This window comes from Esox lucius, chromosome 15, assembly GCF_011004845.1.
Source record: "Esox lucius isolate fEsoLuc1 chromosome 15, fEsoLuc1.pri, whole genome shotgun sequence".
Lineage (NCBI taxonomy): Eukaryota > Metazoa > Chordata > Actinopteri > Esociformes > Esocidae > Esox > Esox lucius.
In genome coordinates, this window is record NC_047583.1 from 20,523,146 (window position 1) to 20,541,217 (window position 18,072).

General features: G+C 41.4%; 1 protein-coding gene across 4 annotated transcripts in view; it reads left to right on the forward strand.

Moving 5' to 3' along the window:
- Positions 1–18,072, forward strand: part of sash1b (SAM and SH3 domain containing 1b) — a 63,422-nt gene that overhangs the window by 14,956 nt on the left and 30,394 nt on the right. The window contains exon 1 of one of the 4 annotated variants that reach the window (XM_029125719.2): positions 17,173–17,297. The exons of the other annotated variants lie outside the window; for them this stretch is intronic. The gene's annotated coding sequence lies outside the window, so the exon portion shown is untranslated. Of the gene's footprint in view, positions 1–17,172; positions 17,298–18,072 lie in introns of those variants that run through there. 4 annotated transcript variants of the gene reach the window in all.

Sequence of the window (18,072 nt, forward strand, 5' to 3'; positions counted from 1 at the left end):
AAAATATGTTGCAAAACAGCAGGTAACAATGGTTTGTTATTGTATTTGGAGTGGCTGTGGATCTGGCTTTTTTTCTTATTACAGCAACTCCCAATGTGGGCTGTGTGGAAATAGAACATTGTTTAATCCTGTGAAATGCTTCACTTTGACATTTGGGCCTAAACACTGATAATGGATTTATAAATCAATGTTTATTAAATATTGGCCTTTATGCGCAACAAGAAGAGATTTGGAGTGCAGAAACAAATCATTCTTCCAACAAAATCTCTTTACCGTGAATAAAGGCCCTGAAGAGGAGAACCGAGAGATGTGATGTGTGATCCATTGACATTAAGCTGGTCTCCTTTTAAAGTTCTTCCGTCTAGCAAGATTCAGTGTTGCAGAAACATTGATTTTCAAAGGGTAGAAAACAAACTGGATTCCTACATGAATATGAAAGGGAGCACTTAAAAGATTCATACACTGGTTTTCATACCAAATAATTTTTTTGACAGACATTCTGGACGGCTTTATTGTTTGCTTCATGATATGATGAATTATGTTTTTTTTATGAGGGTGAAATATTTCACAGAAATATTGGTAAAATAATAGTTATAAATTATAGAGACACCATTCATGTGTAATATAGGTCATTTGGATAACTGTTCAGAAATATCCATTGCTACTTCTGGTCTATGTACAAATATTGTGAATCCTCCATCTCAGTGGACCCTTTGGTATTGGGAGGATTATATGATTAAATAAAATACTATGTAATGTCTTTTATAAATTCCATTATGTAACATAAATTATTTTAAAGCAAAGTTAATTCTCAAGAAAGTCCTTAATCGAGAAGATAAGCATATCCTGCTGTGGGGTAATGACCATCTACACCATTCCATGAGATAAAGTAATTTAAATTTGTTCCAGCTTTAGATATTATTTATTGCATATGTAAGCAATAAGGCAAGAAATGACAAAATTGTAAATGGCCAATTTACCACAACTCAAAGCTGTTCTTAGGGAAGACTTATTGTGGAGTACCTGGACACAGCGCTTAGCCATTGCATTATTGTATTTGTACCACAAAAAACCACGAGAGAAGCCTTGTTGCTATTATAAACCAGTTCCAGACGTATTTAGAAGAATAAAAAAGTGATGGGATGTCATACTCGTTGTGATATACGGTCTCATATATTACCGCAATCAGCATTCAGAACTTTAACACATTCTAACACAGAATAACGCAGTGTGTTCTATCCTGGGAAGCAACAGCAGCAGTGGCTGGGTTGTATATTTCAGTAACAGGGAGAGGACATGGTGCTATCAACACTCTTCTGTGTTCCCTTTCCCCCTGAAGCACTAGAGCCTGAACTAACACAGAAACAAACCCAGAGACGACAGCATAAAGACGGCAGAACATTGAGGTCAACACACAAGGTCAAATGATTCCCCTGAGGGTTATCACGTGTTTAATGGGCCAAGATGGTGGGCTGTGTTTTCTCAGGTTTATGGCACCCTGGGCATGGATACAGCTAACATGGAGGATTTTACTGCAAAGGAGATTCACTATGTTTGCAGTGGAGGAGATACTTGAACATTTTATGTTTGTTTGTTTGTGCGTTTCTGCTTATGCTTGCATTGTGGACCACTTTCTAGTCTTGTAATTGAACCCAATAAAAGTGTGTGCTCTACTGCTCATTCTGTTTAAAACCACAGAGTGCAGAAAAGGGAGCCTGTACATCTCTTGTGATCCTTTAGTAGGCTGCATCTAGGTTAAGTCTGTTTGTATGTTTTAGGGGTTGAGTATGTCTGGGTTAAGTGCAGTCTGTAGTTTTGGTCAGAGGTTTAGAGACAGAGCTGTCTGTCTGCTGCTATTGTCAATGGATGGATGCACCTGGGTGGTTTGAAACCATCTATCAGCCGGGCCCAGTTCTTTCAAAATTAACTGGATTTTGACTGTTGGATCACATAAAATGTATAGAAGTACAGCAAATAGAACCGATTAATAATTAACATGAATGGGAACACTATTTATGCCATTTCTGTGCATTAAATCTTATCTGATGAAGTCCAAATACATTATGATACTCAACATTCTCCGGCATTGTGTTGTGTAAGTGAATAATGGCCATGTCAGAGTGGTTCACAGGATATATGTTGGAATGGAAACCTAGCCTGCTATTAATCTGTGTTTTTTTTTCTTTAGTGGAGTGCAGATACATTTTCTCTGGTTAAAAATAAATCTAATTCATCACTGTAATCATCTAAGCGGAAACAAAAAGTCAAAATAACACAGCTGTGTCCAATTTCCTCTAAAGTTGTCTCTCCAGTTTTGTGATCATTGGGACGGTTCCCGATTCTGCTTTGTGCATTTAACCTAATTTCTGTCTAGGCTTTAATTCCCTTGGGACTCTGTCATCAAGCCTGTCAGACTGACTCATTTGATTAGCCTTTTGTTCTCAATTCATTTAAGATCTGATATGAGATCGTGCACATTTAAATTATTATAGATCAAGCTATATTTGCCATCTCTTTTGAAAATGAGTTAAGTGCGGATGAAGGCAGCTGCAGTTGAACTACATCATCATGAAGTCTCGCTGGGCCCCGTAGGCTGTGTTAAACCAGGGGTGGGTACACTTAGGCCTCTGGGCTACATCCAGCCCTGGAGACAATTGAATCAGACCCTGGCTAAGTGTGAGTACAAAAATATTATATTTTTGCAGTTGCATGCAGAGAAAGCATCTGTTTGATGGCTGTAATCGCCAGCTGGCAATTACTCCTGTACGGTCTCAATAGGTTTCCCAATTTAGTCTGATGATTTCTGATGGGAAGGATTACAGTTCAAACCACATCTGCTGCTTTGACAGTTTTTTTTCAAAGAGAAATGCCTTGGTGGCTGAGAGATACCGTTCATTTTCTATACCTTTTGCTGTATTATAGACTTAATTTATAATTAATTAAATCTATTTTATTGGCATCAATATATATACAATACCCACAATGACAAAGTGAACCACATTTTTTGAAATGTCTGCCAATTTATTGAAAATGAAACACTGAAATTTCTCATGAGTACATACAGTACAGGCCAAAAGTTTGGAAACACCTTCTCATTCAATGCGTTTCCTTTATTTTCATGACTATTTACATTGTAGATTCTCACTGAAGGCATCAAAACTATGAATGAACACATGCGGAATTATGTACTTAACAAAAAAGTGTGAAATAACTGAAAACGTCTTATATTCTAGTTTCTTCAAAGTAGCCACCCTTTGCTCTGATTACTGCTTTGCACACTCTTGGCATTCTCTTGATGAGCTTCAAGAGGTAGTCACCTGAAATGGTTTTCCAACAGTCTTGAAGGAGTTCCCAGAGATGCCTTCAGTATGCCTTCAATTTTGAATAAATCCCCAACAATGACACCAGCAAAGCACCCCCACACCATCACACCTCCTCCTCCATGCTTCACAGTGGGAACCAGGCATGTAGAATCCATCCATTCACCTTTTCTGCATCCCACAAAGACACGGCGGTTGGAACCAAATATTAAAAATTTGGACTCATCAGACCAAAGCACAGATTTCCACTGGTCTAATGTCCATTCCTTGTATTTCGTGGCCCAAACAAATCTCTTCTGCTTGTTGCCTCTCCTTAGCAGTGGTTTCCTAGCAGCTACTTGACCATGAAGGCCTGATTCGCGCAGTCTCCTCTTAACAGTTGTTCTAGAGATGTGTTTGCTGCTAGAACTCTGTGTGGCATTCAGCTGGTCTCTAATCTGAGCTGCTGTTAACCTGCAATGACTCGGATGAATTTATCCTCAGCAGCAGAGGTGACTCTTAGTCTTCCTTTCCTGGGGCGGTCCTCATGTGAGCCAGTTTCGTTGTAGCGCTTGATGGTTTTTGCGACTGCACTTGGGGACACATTCAAAGTTTTCGCAATTCTCCGGACTGACTGGCCTTCATTTGTTAAAGTAATGATGGCCACTCGTTTCTCTTTACTTAGCTGATTGGTTCTTGCCATAATATGAATTCTAACAGTTGTCCAATAGGGCTGTCGGCTGTGTATCAACCTGACTTCTGCACAACACAACTAATGGTCCCAACCCCATTAATAAGGGAATCAATTCAACTAATTAACCCTGACAAGGCACACCTGTGAAGTGAACCATTTCAGGTGACTACCTCATGAAGCTCATTGATTGAACACCAAGGGTTTGCAGTGCTATCAAAAAAGCAAAGGGTGGCTACTTTGAGGAATCTAAAATATAAGACGTGTTTTCAGTTATTTCACACTTTTTTGTTAAGTACATAATTCCATATGTGTTAATTCATAGTTTTGGTGCCTTCAGTGAGAATCTACAATGTAAAAAGTCATGAAAATAAAGGAAACACATTGAATGAGAAGGTGTGTCCAAACTTTTGGCCTGTATTGTAAGTAACCCTTTATTCAGTACTTTGTAGAAGCTCCTATCATTGTGTTGAGTCTTCTTGCAAACCTGAATTTGGGCCTGGATTGGCCATCACACTCCAAATTGACCCCTGAGGCATCCTGTGTCCTTTGAACATCCTTGAGATGTCTCTAGAACTTGAGCCCACCTAGGGCATATTCAACTGATTGGACATAATTTAGAAAGCACACTTTATAGTGTCCCACACTTCAAAAAACAAAACAAGCCATGAGGTCCAAGGAACTCTATAGACCTGAGAGATAGGATTGTGTTGAGGACCTGGGTAAGGTTACAAAACAATTGTTGAAGCATTGAAAGTTCCCTGGGGCACAGTGGGCTCCATCATTGTGAAATGGAAGAAGTTTGGAACCACCAAGACTCTTCCTAAAGCTGGCCTTTTGGTCCAAACAGAATTACTGGCAAAGAAAGGCTTTGGTGAGGAAAGTGACCAAGAATCCAATAGCGTCTCTAACAGAGCTTCAGTGTTTCTCTGTAGAGATGGGAAAACTTCCCAACAGACAACTATCTCTGCAACAGTCCATCTGTCAGGCCTTTACTTTTACCTCTCACCTATACTCACTAGGACTGCAAACCAATAATCAAACCACAGTATATCAGTACTGTGTATCTTCACTGGCTTGTACACAGATGTCCCGTCCAGGTGGCATATCAACAGGAAGTAGTTGGTCGGTGTTATGAGGAAATACCTAATGTGTGTTACTTCTGTGAGGAATGAGAGGAAGCAGTTTCGACAAGTAGTGCTAACCTTTCCATCTCTACAGGATGGGGCACTGCTAATAAATCCTCCACTTGCTCTTTTAATCAGGATGTACTTTAAAGCTACAGTCTGTAATTGTTTTGTTTTAAAGCTGTAAATTTGAGTGATGTTGCCGATTGCAACTTTATTGCTAGGGCCTGGGGCGTTTCTCCTTTCTTGATTTTCATCTGCTCTTTAATCAGGTGTACTTTAATATAAGTGGGGGGATTTTGCCTGGCCTCACTGGCCCACCTAAATGGATGTAACTGTAGACATTTAAATTGTAAATGCTGAAATGTGCAATTACTTGAAAACTGGGTACAAATGTGTTCTCTATCCCTGATTGCATGTGCGTGAGCCTCTACTTATCTCTGTATTCCGGTTTGGTACAGTTGGTTAGACTATGACTACAGCAAAGGAAAGGTTGTGAATTTCATGTGAATTTCTGAAAAGATCCTGCATACTGTATAGCCACTGCACTATAACTGAACTTGAAAATGGAATCAACAACATCCACATTACACTTAAACATTTATATCACAGGATTTATTAATGCAGTCTATTCCTTTGTGTCAATCTCTTAATGTGTTTTTCTGATGTCCTGAACAAGCGTAATAGTTGGTGCAGAACTAGAGATGTCCAGACAGACATTCATATATACACAGCATTAAACTCACAAATGCGTAGTTGGAAACATAAAGAAAAAGCACAAATGTAAGTCACTATCCACAAACAAACACTACCTGACTCATATTTCTAAAATAGCATTTATTTAAATGCAACCAGATTTGTCAGTCAACACTTTCATGTTAGAATTGTTGAGTGTGATTTTGTGGATCTAGTTGTGCACGTATTGGTTTACATTTTTGGCAGTTACGTTCCGTGTTCAGGTCCCAGGTCAATGATCCACATGTGAGTGAGACCACTAGTTGACATCTCATACTTTTCTTTTTCATGCACTTTGAGATTATTCCCCTATAATGAAAAGCAAATGCAATAAATTATTCTTATTATTAATGTAGTAGAATATCTTGGTGACTTCCAGCAAATCACCTAAGCACACAGTGATGTAATCTACTTCTCCGTTTCAGCAAAGATTCAACCAACTGTGTAGCTTGATGAACCTAGCTAGCTATGTTTTATAATAATGAACTTTTTCCCTTGTCAGTCACATAAATTATCAAATTAAATGCACTGTCTAATTTTTCTGGATACTCTGTGAAACCAGTTTTGCATATTTCAAATAAGTTATTTAGAAAGTATCTTGGCCAACGTTGGATGCTTGACAGCAAGCTAGCTGCAGGCAGCACAGTACTGCAGTAGCGAGTACTGCCAACTAACATTTTAGAAATATGAGTCAGATAGTGTTTGTTTGTGGACAGTGTCTTGCATTTGTTTTTTTTATTTTTTGGTTTCCAACTACGCATTTGAGAGTTTAACGCTGTGTATATATGAATCATGGTTTACAATCATGGATTCGCTGCCGTGTATTTACAGATCACGGGTTTACGTTTGGATTGTATGCTGTGGATTTACAGATCACAGTTTACATGTGGATTGCATGCAGTGTATTTACGGATCACAGTTTACATGTGGATTGTATGCTGTGTATTTACGGATCACGGTTTACATATGTGAATTGCATGCTGTGTATCTACGAACGATGGCTCACATTTGTGAGTAGTATGCTGAGAATATAAACATTTTGGCAGTATTCTATCTCCATAGGATACATGCCAAATGGCATCCTGTTCTGTGCAAATTTGTTGAGAACCTGAGAGCGTGGGCCGTTGGAGATTTTATTGTGGCAGAGACAAAATGACTTCAAAAGGAACACTCATCACTGAAAGCTTATTGTCTCAGTAGAGAAGTAACTGAACCACTGAAGTAAATGAAAGCGCACTCACTGCTTTTGGCTATGTTGTGAAGGAGAAGGAGAGCGCTTGAGGTCATAGTGATTGAAAGTAAATTGTTCAAACTGAAGGTGAAGTGATGTCTGCTGCTTGGTTCCCTCAGTGTTTCATTTACCCCCTCTGTCCCTCTACCTCCTTACTGTCTGTCGCTCTCCCCATCTCTCTCCATTACATTTGAATTTAAACGGCTTTGTTGGCATGGGAAAAGATACAATCACTCCCTATTCTGAAGGACAGTTATCTGATTCTCTATCCTGTGGGAGATTTATGTTTTAGGAGACTGAATCTTAACGCCCTGCTGATGTCCTTCAAGTATTCCGGAGACTGTCTACTAGCTCCACTGATATACACTTAGTTCCACTTGACAACCACAAGTTTCTGCAGACACTATAGCACTGGGAACATTGTCTTGTCTATCTAGATTTAGTTCTTCAAAGAACTGGTTCCTTGCTGTTGCTCAATCCATTATTGATTCCACTGTAGAGTAGAGAGCCAGCATTCACTTTCTTTCTGACATTAAAAATATCTGAACAAAAATCCTAAGTGACAGTGAACACTGGTTATGGTTATAAAACAAATCCGACAGGATATGTTGTTTGGTCAGATCTAGGATCTGTATTTGAACTGGTCTGCTAAACATTTGTCAGGTAAGTGACTGATGGTCTGTTGTTGACTGTTGTTGACCTTACAGTGTATGGAGTACTAAACCTGTCTGGTCCACTGTTGACCTCTGACCTTTCAGTGTATGGAGTACTAAACCTGTCTGGTCCACTGTTGACCTCTGACCTTACAGTGTATGGAGTACTAAACCTGTCTGGTCCATTGTTGACCTCTGACCTTACAGTGTATGGAGTACTAAACATGTCTGGTCCACTGTTGACCTCAAATCAATCAATCAAATTTATTTATAAAGCCCTTTTTACAACAGCAGTTGTCACAAAGTGCTTTACAGAGACACCCAGCCTTAAACCCCAAGGAGCAAACAACAGTAGTGTTGACCTCTGACCTTACAGTCCACTGTTGACCTCTGACATTACAGAATGGAGTACCTAACATGTCTGGTCCACTGTTGACCTCTGACATTACATTATAAAGTACTAAACCTGTCTGGTTCTCCTCACATTCAAAGAGAAGCAAATTGGGCTGACATGCTCATTGACACAGACATTTTCATAGCACTCAAGACAAACGCATTCCTAAAAGACTAAGAATTCCCAGACATGGCTGCTCCTAACTAATCCTTTTAAATTAAGAATCTGTCTCTAGAAAGCCATCACAAAGCTCGCTAGAAGGCAGGAAAACATGCCGTGAAACATTCTACAATGACTGAAGTGAACCAAAATACTGTCACAGTAATTACACATGAACCGTAAATGACGTATCCCATTGATTGTTTAAAAGTCAATATGTCTGGTCTAACTTTGTGTGAGGGACTCACGTTTGGCTGGTTTTAACACCCTCATGGCCTTTTCTCAGTGCTGTCAATGTGTGTCCACTCACCTCAGTGCACAATGACTCCTCACCAGGCTCCTGCTATGTGTCAGTTAGTTTAGGATGAGATTGTGACAGTATTAAAGGAGGATGCACTGAGATACAGTCTGTTTCATATTTCAATTTTCAACTTCATTTACAAAGTACATTCCAGGAAAATTCAGTGCATACTTTGGTAGATTAGGATCCATATTAGCAGTTGCACAAGCTGCAGTTATTTTTATAATTCACATACAAGAAATTAAAAGGTGAAAGACAAAAATGTAAACATAATGATATTCTAATAATAAAAAAGGTCACAGCAAAAATGTGCAATAAGTTACTTTAAACCATATATATGTCTAGTGTTTGTTTGTCAATACATACAGTTGTACTCAAAAGTTTGCATACCCTTGGAGAATTGGTAATATACAGTTCTGGAAAAAATTAAGAGACCACTCCTAATTTTCCATAAATCAGCATCTCTACATGTATGGCAGCCATTCCATTCCAGTGTCTGTTGAATTCCAACAAAGGCACACCTCATTTTACTTAATGAGGTACTGATTAGGTGATTACCTGAACCAAATCTAATTTAATGAGGAAAACGATAAAAACCACTGCTGTGGTCATCACTATTCTCTTGCAATGGGACCAGCTGGATGGCAAAAACAGTGCAAGTAGTACCTCAAATGTAATTTGAATATAAAAATAACTATTCAACATGACAAAAGAGTTGAAAAGAAAAGCTTTGAATGAGGAAAAGAAGTAATGCCAGTAATCTAGCATTACTAGCAGAGGGATACAGTGAGCGTCAGGTTGCTTCCATCCTGAAAATGTCAAAGACGGCGGTTCATAAGAACAAGGTCAAGCAACAGACATTGGGGAGAACAAAGCTACAGACTGGCAGAGGGCGAAAACAACTGTCCACTCACCAAAATGACCATCAACTCAAGGCTGGAATCGGGCAGTTTTGTCTTTGTAAAGGATGCATGTATCAAGCCAAGTACAAGGTTTTTCTGGAAGAACACCTGCTTCTTTCTGCTCTGACAATGTTCCCCAACTCTGAGAATTGGTTTTGCCAGCAGGACAATTCTCCATGCCACACAGCCAGGTCAATCAAGGTGTGGATGGAGGACCACCAGATAAGTCACCCAACAGCAATGTGACAGACTGGTGGAGAGCATGCCAAGACAAATGAAAGCTGTGATTAAAAATCAGGGTTATTCCACCAAATATTCATTTCTGATCTCTTCCTAAGTTAAAATGTTAGTATTTTGTTGTTGACAAATTAATTTGTTTTCTTTGTATTATTTCAGGTCTGAAAATAATGAGTCTTTTTTTTGTTATTTTGACCAGTCGTTATTTTCTACAAATAAATACTCTAAATAACAATATTTGTATTTAGAATTTGGGAGTAATGTTGTCAGTAGTTTATAGAATAAAACAGTGGTCTCTAAAAATGCATGTCTTTGATTTCTTATGGGATTCATAACAGAATTGCACAATCATAAAACAAAACATGGCAACATAGAAAAAGTTCTTGATACTGTGTATCGCCCCCTTTAGCATCAATGACAGTGTGCAGTCTTTTGTAATAGTTGTCTATGAAGCTCCGAATTATTGCAGGTGGTAAAACTGCCCATTAGTTTTGGCCAAATGCCTCCAGGTCATGCAAATTCTTTGGTCATCTTGCATGAACCGCATGTTTGAGATCTCCCCCGAGTGGCTCAATGATATTAAGGACAGGAGACTGTGATGACCACTCCAGAACCTTCACCTTTATCTGCTGTAACCACTGGAGGGTCAACTTGGCCTTGTGCTTAGGGTCATTGTTGTTGTGGAAAGTCCAAGAGCGTCCCATGCACAGCTTTTGTGCAGAAGAATGCAAATTGTCTGCCAGTATTTTCTGATAACATGCTGCATTAATCTTGCAATAAAATTTTCACAAGATTCCCTGTGCCTTTATAGCTCAACCCTCCCCCCCCCCCCAAAACCTCAGTGAGCCACCACCATGCTTCACAGTGGGGATGGTATTCTGTTCACAATAGGCCTTGTTGACCCCTATGCAAACATAGCGCTTATGGTTCTATCACTCCAAATTACAGTGTGCCAGAAGCTGTGGGGTGTGTCAAGGTGTTGTCGGACATATTATAACCAGGCTTTTTTCTGGCTTTGGCGCAGTAAAGGCTTCTTTCTGGCAACTCGACCATGCAGCTAATTTATGTAAAGTATTAGCCTGTATTTCTCCTGAGGTTACCTGTGGGTAACCTCAGCCTGTATTTCTCCTGAGGTTACCTGTGGGTTTTTCTTTGTAACCCGAACAATTCCTCAGGCAGTTTTGGCTGAAATCTTTCTTGGTCCATGTTCTACCTGACCATGTTTGTTATCAAGAGATCCCTGAATTTTACACTTCTTAATAAGTGATTGAACAGTACTGACTGGCATTTGCAAGGTTTTGGATATCTTTTTATATCCTTTTCAATCTTTATGAAGTTCTATTACCTTGTTACGCAGGTCTTTTGACCGTTATTTTCTACTCCCCATGGCTCAGTATCTAGCCTGCTCAGTGCATCCACGTGAGAGCTAACAAACTCACTGACTATTTATACACAGACACTCATTGCAACTTAAAAAGACACAGGTGTGGTCAATTTACCTTTAATTTTAAGGGTATGTAAACTTTTGATCAGGGCCATTTGGGTGATTTCTGTTATCTTTATGATTTACAAAGCAGCCAAAGAACTATGTGATAATAAATGGCTTCATATTATCTCTAACTTTAAATAAAAACCTTACATTTTTTGCATGATCAGTCATATTTTCTAAATCATTGCCAATATTGCACAATTTCTGCCAGGGTATGCAAACTTATGAGCACAACTGTAGCTACATTCAAGCAAATTACCAGATGTCAGGTACCGTACTGAATGCAAGATTTTCAAGATGTCCCAAGCATTCTCACTCAGATAAAATGCAATATTGTTATGCTTCCCTCACTGTGCTTTTCCTGGTAACATTAAAGTGAATCACAAAGGCAAATAGTTGCTTGGTGCCAACGCGATGCCCCAGGTTCCCTTGAGAGACACTCGCTTCTATGCTTGCCTAGAGCCAGAAAAACACTGAGCCAATCAGGAATGATCTAGCTTCTCCAGACAATCTAGTGCTCTTGCCCTCTGAGGCTTATGTAAGGGACAGTTTCAAAAGAGCAAACATTTTCAAAGCCACAGGTGTAGCTGGCCCAAAATCTCATCCTCACTGACATTAATACTGAGTGTCCTCAGCCCTCTGCTTCTTTTTCTTACATAGAAGTTAATTCAGTGATTGACTTGCTCACAGACTGTAGCAACCAAAACATGAGAAAACATAAATGAATGTATAAAACATGGAAATAAACACTTAAATGTATTTCTGCTCGTAAATTATTGCTTGTGATGTTGTTTCTTGTAAACCAAGGTATGAGCTGGATAAACACACCATTCTGTGTCCCTTTGAAACATGGAATCTAAGAAGTGGCTTCATCTCTTATTTCCAAGGTGATGAACAATGTGTTGATTTATTCTGCTTCTATTCTTTCAAGTAGCTGATCGTTGGTATCTCTGTACTGCCTAGTGGAGATATGACTCATCAGCTTTCTTGTAAATGGCACCCTATTCCCTATATAGTACACTACTTTTGGCCAGAGGCCTGTACAGCACCATTGGGAGTATGGGGCCATTTGATAGGCAGATGCCATATGGGTAAACTGTTAGTTATGGAGTCACCTGATTGCACCTGAAATGATTTCTGCACCTCTGAATGAATCATGCATCAGGGGCCGGGAATAATCTGCAGACCTGCTCCACAAACAAGGGAGAACTATTTTCTATTCTGGCCTCTCTCTTCCTGCCTCTCTCTCCTTGTCTCTGTCCCTATCTCTCCCTATCTCTGTGACTTAGTGTCTCTGAGTATCTCTATCTGTTATTGTTTTAAAGGGGAACTCTTCATCTGTGGAAATACGATACAGTTATGTGAAAATGTTGACCCTCTGGGAAGTTTTTTCTTTCTGTTATAGCTTGTGTGTTTGGATCATTGTCCTGTTGCAATACCCATGTTCCTTTCAGCTTTTTTACCAAATATGGCCTCTGACCAAACATGGCCTCTGACCAAACAACTCCACCTTTGACTCATCTGTCCAGAGCACATTGTCCTGGTGGTTTTGGTCTTTACCCAGCTGTTGTCTGGCAAACATCCATTGTGCCTCAATATTCATCATCATCATCATCTTCCGCTTATCCGGGGCCGGGTCGCGGGGGCAGCTGTCTAAGCACTTCCCTCTCCCCAGACACTTCCTCCAGCTCTTCCGGGGGGACACCGAGGCGTTCCCAGGCCAGCCGGGAGACATAGTCCCTCCAGCATGTCCATCTTCCCAGGAAGGCGTTCCGGAGGCATCCGAAACAGATGCCCAAGCCACCTCAGCTGACCCCTCTCGATGTGGAGGAGCAGCGGCTCTACTCTGAGCTCCTCCCGGGTGACCGAGCTTCTCACCCTATCTCTAAGGCATCGCCCAGCCACCCTGCGGAGAAAGCTCATTTCGGCTGCCTGTATCCAGGATCTTGTCCTTTCGGTCATGACCCAAAGCTCATGACCATAGGTGAGAGTAGGAACGTAGATTGACCGGTAAATCAAGAGCTTCGCCTTGCGGCTCAGCTCTTTCTTCACCACGACAAACCGATACATCGACCGCATTACTGCAGAAGCTGCACCGATCCGTCTGTCAATCTCCTGTTCCATCTTTCCCTCATTTGTGAACAAGACCCCTAGATACTTAAACTCCTCCACTTGAGGCAGGCACTCTCCACCAACCTGAAGTGGGCAAGCCACCCTTTTCCGATTGAGGACCATGGCCTCGGATTTCGAGGTACTGATTCTCATCCCCACTGCTTCACACTCGGCTGCAAACCGTCCCAGCGCATGCTGAAGGTCCTGGTTTGAAGGGGCCAACATGACAACATCATCCGCAAAGAGCAGAGACGAAATCGTGTGGTCTCCAAACCTGCCTCAATATTATTTTTTGAAATCAGAGGCTTTTCTGACCTCCCATGTAGGCCAAGTTTTTGCATGCTCATTCTGACAGTTGATTAATGCGTTTCAGCATTGTTGCCCGAGAGGCCATATATTCCTTGATGTTACTCTGGGCTTCTCAGAGACATCTATGAGCACCTTTTTCGGTCAGCTCTTGAGATTAATTTGGTGAGGTGACCTGTCCTATGTAGATGGCCAGTGGTCTGGTATTTTCTCACAGGTCTGTTGTATGAATATTTCAATGATATGGTATTAAATAATAAATGTGCACACGGTCTCCGTAGTCTGTTCTTCCGTGGTTCATCAGTTTAGCCTCTTCATTATAGCAAGTGTGTATGGACTAGGGATGCATCAGTACAGTGGGCTCATGGTTTGGTAGGTATCGTGGTTTGTGGGTCACGGTAACATTGCGGTTTCGGTATGAATGGCATGTTAGAAGTTTTTCACTCAAGTAGCTGACAGTGGCAAAACGATGCCTGCAGGCTGTACTTTGTTCATGGTCTTCTTACCCTTGTCATCGTATTGAACACAGAATCCAAAATGTTCCCACCCAGGGGATTTGAAAGACGGCGGTGCCTCTTCAAATTTGCTTCTCTCTGTCTTCGCTCGTCATTGGCACATTGGAGCTGAGAGAATTTTAGTTTTTAGTTTTCCCTCTCTTCATGTGGCACCTTTAGGGAGATTTCCTATTGAGATGTCATTGCAAATTGTCCATTTTTTGTTTAAGGGGGAGGGGGTTGCGGTACCTGTAATTGCCACATTTTGAGACATTGCTGTGGAGTAAAGTTTGTCAGCCCTCAGGAGCCCCCTAACGGCCTTATGGCCCTAAGCAGTTGCCTGCCTTACCTGTTCACAAGCTGCATGTTCTGTGGTTCTGAATCTACAACATGCGTGTAGTCTGCAGCGCAATAAGCCTGTTTTAGAAATTACAGGAATATGACCGACATATAACTCTGTGGTTCACGTGTGAATTTTGAACTGTAGGGGGCGTACCGAACGGTTCCATAACACACAGTGTACCGTTGCAGCTCTAGTGTGGAGAGGCTCTTGTAGGAGAAGATATCAGTGGTGATATCCATAACATTGACAAGCACTAGGATTCATGTTCTGTGTGGCGGTGATGCCAGCCTGCTCTCTGTCAACAGAAAAGCCTTTCTCTCCAAGGGGATGAGAGAGTGATGTGAAAAGAGGAAAAGGGAACACGTGGAGATGGTGGAAGCAGAGAGAAGGAGGGACAGGAAAAGAGAGGGACGATGTTCATGTAATTCTAGATAATGTCAGGTTGAACAAGCGTTCATTTCTGTGTTTGTGTGTGAGTGTGTATGTGTGTGTGTGTGTAACGGGCCAGTCACTAACCTAAGGCCCCATTAGGGAAATGTCAGAGGCCACTAATAGAGCAGCTCGCCTCGGATGGTTAAACACCTCTACTGTTGTTGGGGGTCCATCCACACTGATATGGTGAACTTGATTGTCTTCAAGAACTTAATTTGCACATTTCACTCTTTTTTTATTTTTTTATTATAAAAAGCCAATCTTACATTTACATTTAGGTCATTTTGCAGCCACTCTGTATCTAGAGATGCCTACAGAAGTGAGTGGATTGTATTGAAGCCGTAACCATAGCGAGTCTCTCCCTACATGCAGCACACTTGTACCGCTTAGCGGTTAGCGCATCAGAAGTAACCAAATCTTTGCTGGATAAAACTTCTGAGCCTGCATGTGAAAAGGCTGTCCTGAGCAAGGCAGTTAAGCGTAACTATTCCGCTTGGCGCCCCACACGTTTACAGTGGAAGGGTTTGGGGTCAAATGTCGGTTGGACTTGGTGTGTGGTTGACGACTAAAACGACGGAGTTCTTTTAAATGAACAGACCTTTCTAGGGATTCATAAGGATTCAACAGGATGACCTGTGCACATGAAGTCAGGAATTTCTGATCCTATTCTGGCGGGACTGGCTGACCCAGACAGATGACACGCCTCCATCTGTCCTCTCCTCTGGTCCACTGAGGTGAGACCCTGCGCTGTGTACCCAGGTAGAAAACGACCCTGTCTGGTACAGGCACGTGTGTGTGCACAGCGTACCTGTCACACTACCCATCTGCCTCTGCAACATAATCTCTGCCACTGGTCTGATGACCGTACCTGATGGCCTTGCTGTCCCAGGTCCGATGCTGGGGTGGAGATTAGGATGATTTAATCTCATACGTTTGTGCAAGGAGGCTTGTATGTGGGCCAGTCACAGCGTGGGGCTAGGCCAAGACCTGCATCTTTGTTGTGGATATCAGAAAATTTGATTAAGTCCCTATGGGGGAAGGGCATTATACTGTACTGTTAATCTCCTGAAACGTACTGTGGTTATTTCATTATTGCTGTAAACTGATATATATCCTCACACAGGACTGTGTTGATCTCTGTGTAGCTGATATTGTTTTGTAGGACTGGAAGATTCCATGGAATAAATTGGCCAAGGATTCATAGAGATGCATTATGTTTTGTCATCACATTTTTTGTTACCCCAGACTCCAGAGTACCTTTTTCATTGATGTTTTCGGAAGGCTTCCTCCTGGCTTCCTATACCCCCCCACTTTGTGAACCACAAATGGGAGGAATTTTGAATGGGCTAGGTTAGTTACTTCATGCTGCCCTCTGCTGGTGATAAGGGAGATGTGAAAATGGTGCCTCTCAACTAGACCATGGCCGTTTCCAAGTTCATTTTGTCCAAGTTCAAGTGTTTGTTAGAAAGTCCTTATCCATGCTTGATCAATCTTGTGGTTCAAACTTGTGAGACAGTGGGAGTGTGTTTTGATGTGTGTTGCAAAACACCGTAACAGTCAGCAGAGACTTATCTTAAAGAGAATGAACAGTGAGTTTGTTCCTGGTAGTAAGATGTCCTTGCAGCTGGAGCAGAAAACTCCACACATATGTTTTTTCTATCCTTGTAGGGACCAGAAAATGTCCTAACCATTTCCTTAACCGAATCCTAACCTCAGCTTTATTAACCTAACCTGTTTGCAAAACTGAACCCAACCCTAAACCTAACTACTAAAGCCTAAACTTAAAAGTAACCACAATTCTCACACTAACCACAATTCAAAATTATAAATACACTTATTTCCTAGTGGGGATTAGCTATAAACCTTGTTTGAGAACAATTTGTTAGGTTTCATTATCTTTTTGGGGACTTCTGGTTCCCACACGTACTGTCCAACCACACTTTTGAAGGCTTTTTGGGGACAAAATGTATTATTCAAATGCATGTTCCCTTAACCTTAATCACAAAACCTTATCCCTTAATACAAACCCTTACCCTAATTCTAACCCTGACATTACTTCTAACCTTAAACCTTAACCCACACTAGGAATACCAAGGAGAACCAGCAAAATGTCATCACTTGGCCTGCATTAGTGAGGACTAGTAAAGTACCACTCTCATACACACAGCCCCACCCGGTCTCTGACAGCAGCTCCGGCGTCATTATGTGGTCGTTCCCTGGCTATATTCTCTGTGCTGGACACTCCTCCTCTGAGTTTGAGTGGCATTGTTCTCCACTGACGGGTCTGACTCCTCTGACTCAGTCAAGTTTGAAGCGAGGAGAAAGTCTACTGCCTGTCCTTCCAGCTGGGTCGCGTAACCGGAGGACATGAGAAACCGGCTGCCAACTCGTGGTGAGTTCAAAATTGTCAGAGCTCTATTTTCTTTCCTAGTTCTCATTTTACTCAACTGGAAAATAATTCCGTTTTTACTGACTTACAGTCGGCAGATAGGTTCGGCTAACTTTGCTGGTTTAATATTGGCTGTCCAAAGCCTTCTTCCGTAGGTTGGAAAGCAATAGGAAGTTATTGTTCTGTAGTTACGTAGCCAGGCTGTAGGGAAGTTTGATCGTAATGACTGGAACTGATTTTTATCTGGAGCATCTGTGGTTCCTTTCTGTGTTTTCATCCTGTTTCACTTTACGGTGTTCAGATTATGATCTGGCTAAAATATTGGATTGTGACAGACATGGTGTCTACGGTGTGACCCGGACCGGTGCCTTGAATTACACTGTGTTGATGCGTGACTAAAGGGCTATGAAGCACGTCTGTGTCGCATTATGAGCATCTGCTGAATCAATGATAGTCATCCAAGCAAATAAATAAATTGAGCGGACTTGTGACTCAGCTATGGGTTTGTTTAATCACTTATTAGGTTGAGATGATTGACTCACTTCGTAAGTCACAAGTTATAGTGATCAACCGAGGCGCAGCCATGTGTCATATCCCAAGTTTTGCTTTTTTGATCACAATGATTACGTTCCCGAGATCAGCTTACATAGTCTGAGACGCTTTGGGGATACAGGCCCCCCAGTCGCACCTGAGGTGAGGGAGACCTGTCCTGGATGGATATATGACTCCATCCCATGGGGTCAGGTGAGTTGTCCGCAGTAGTGTTGCTGTTCAAAGG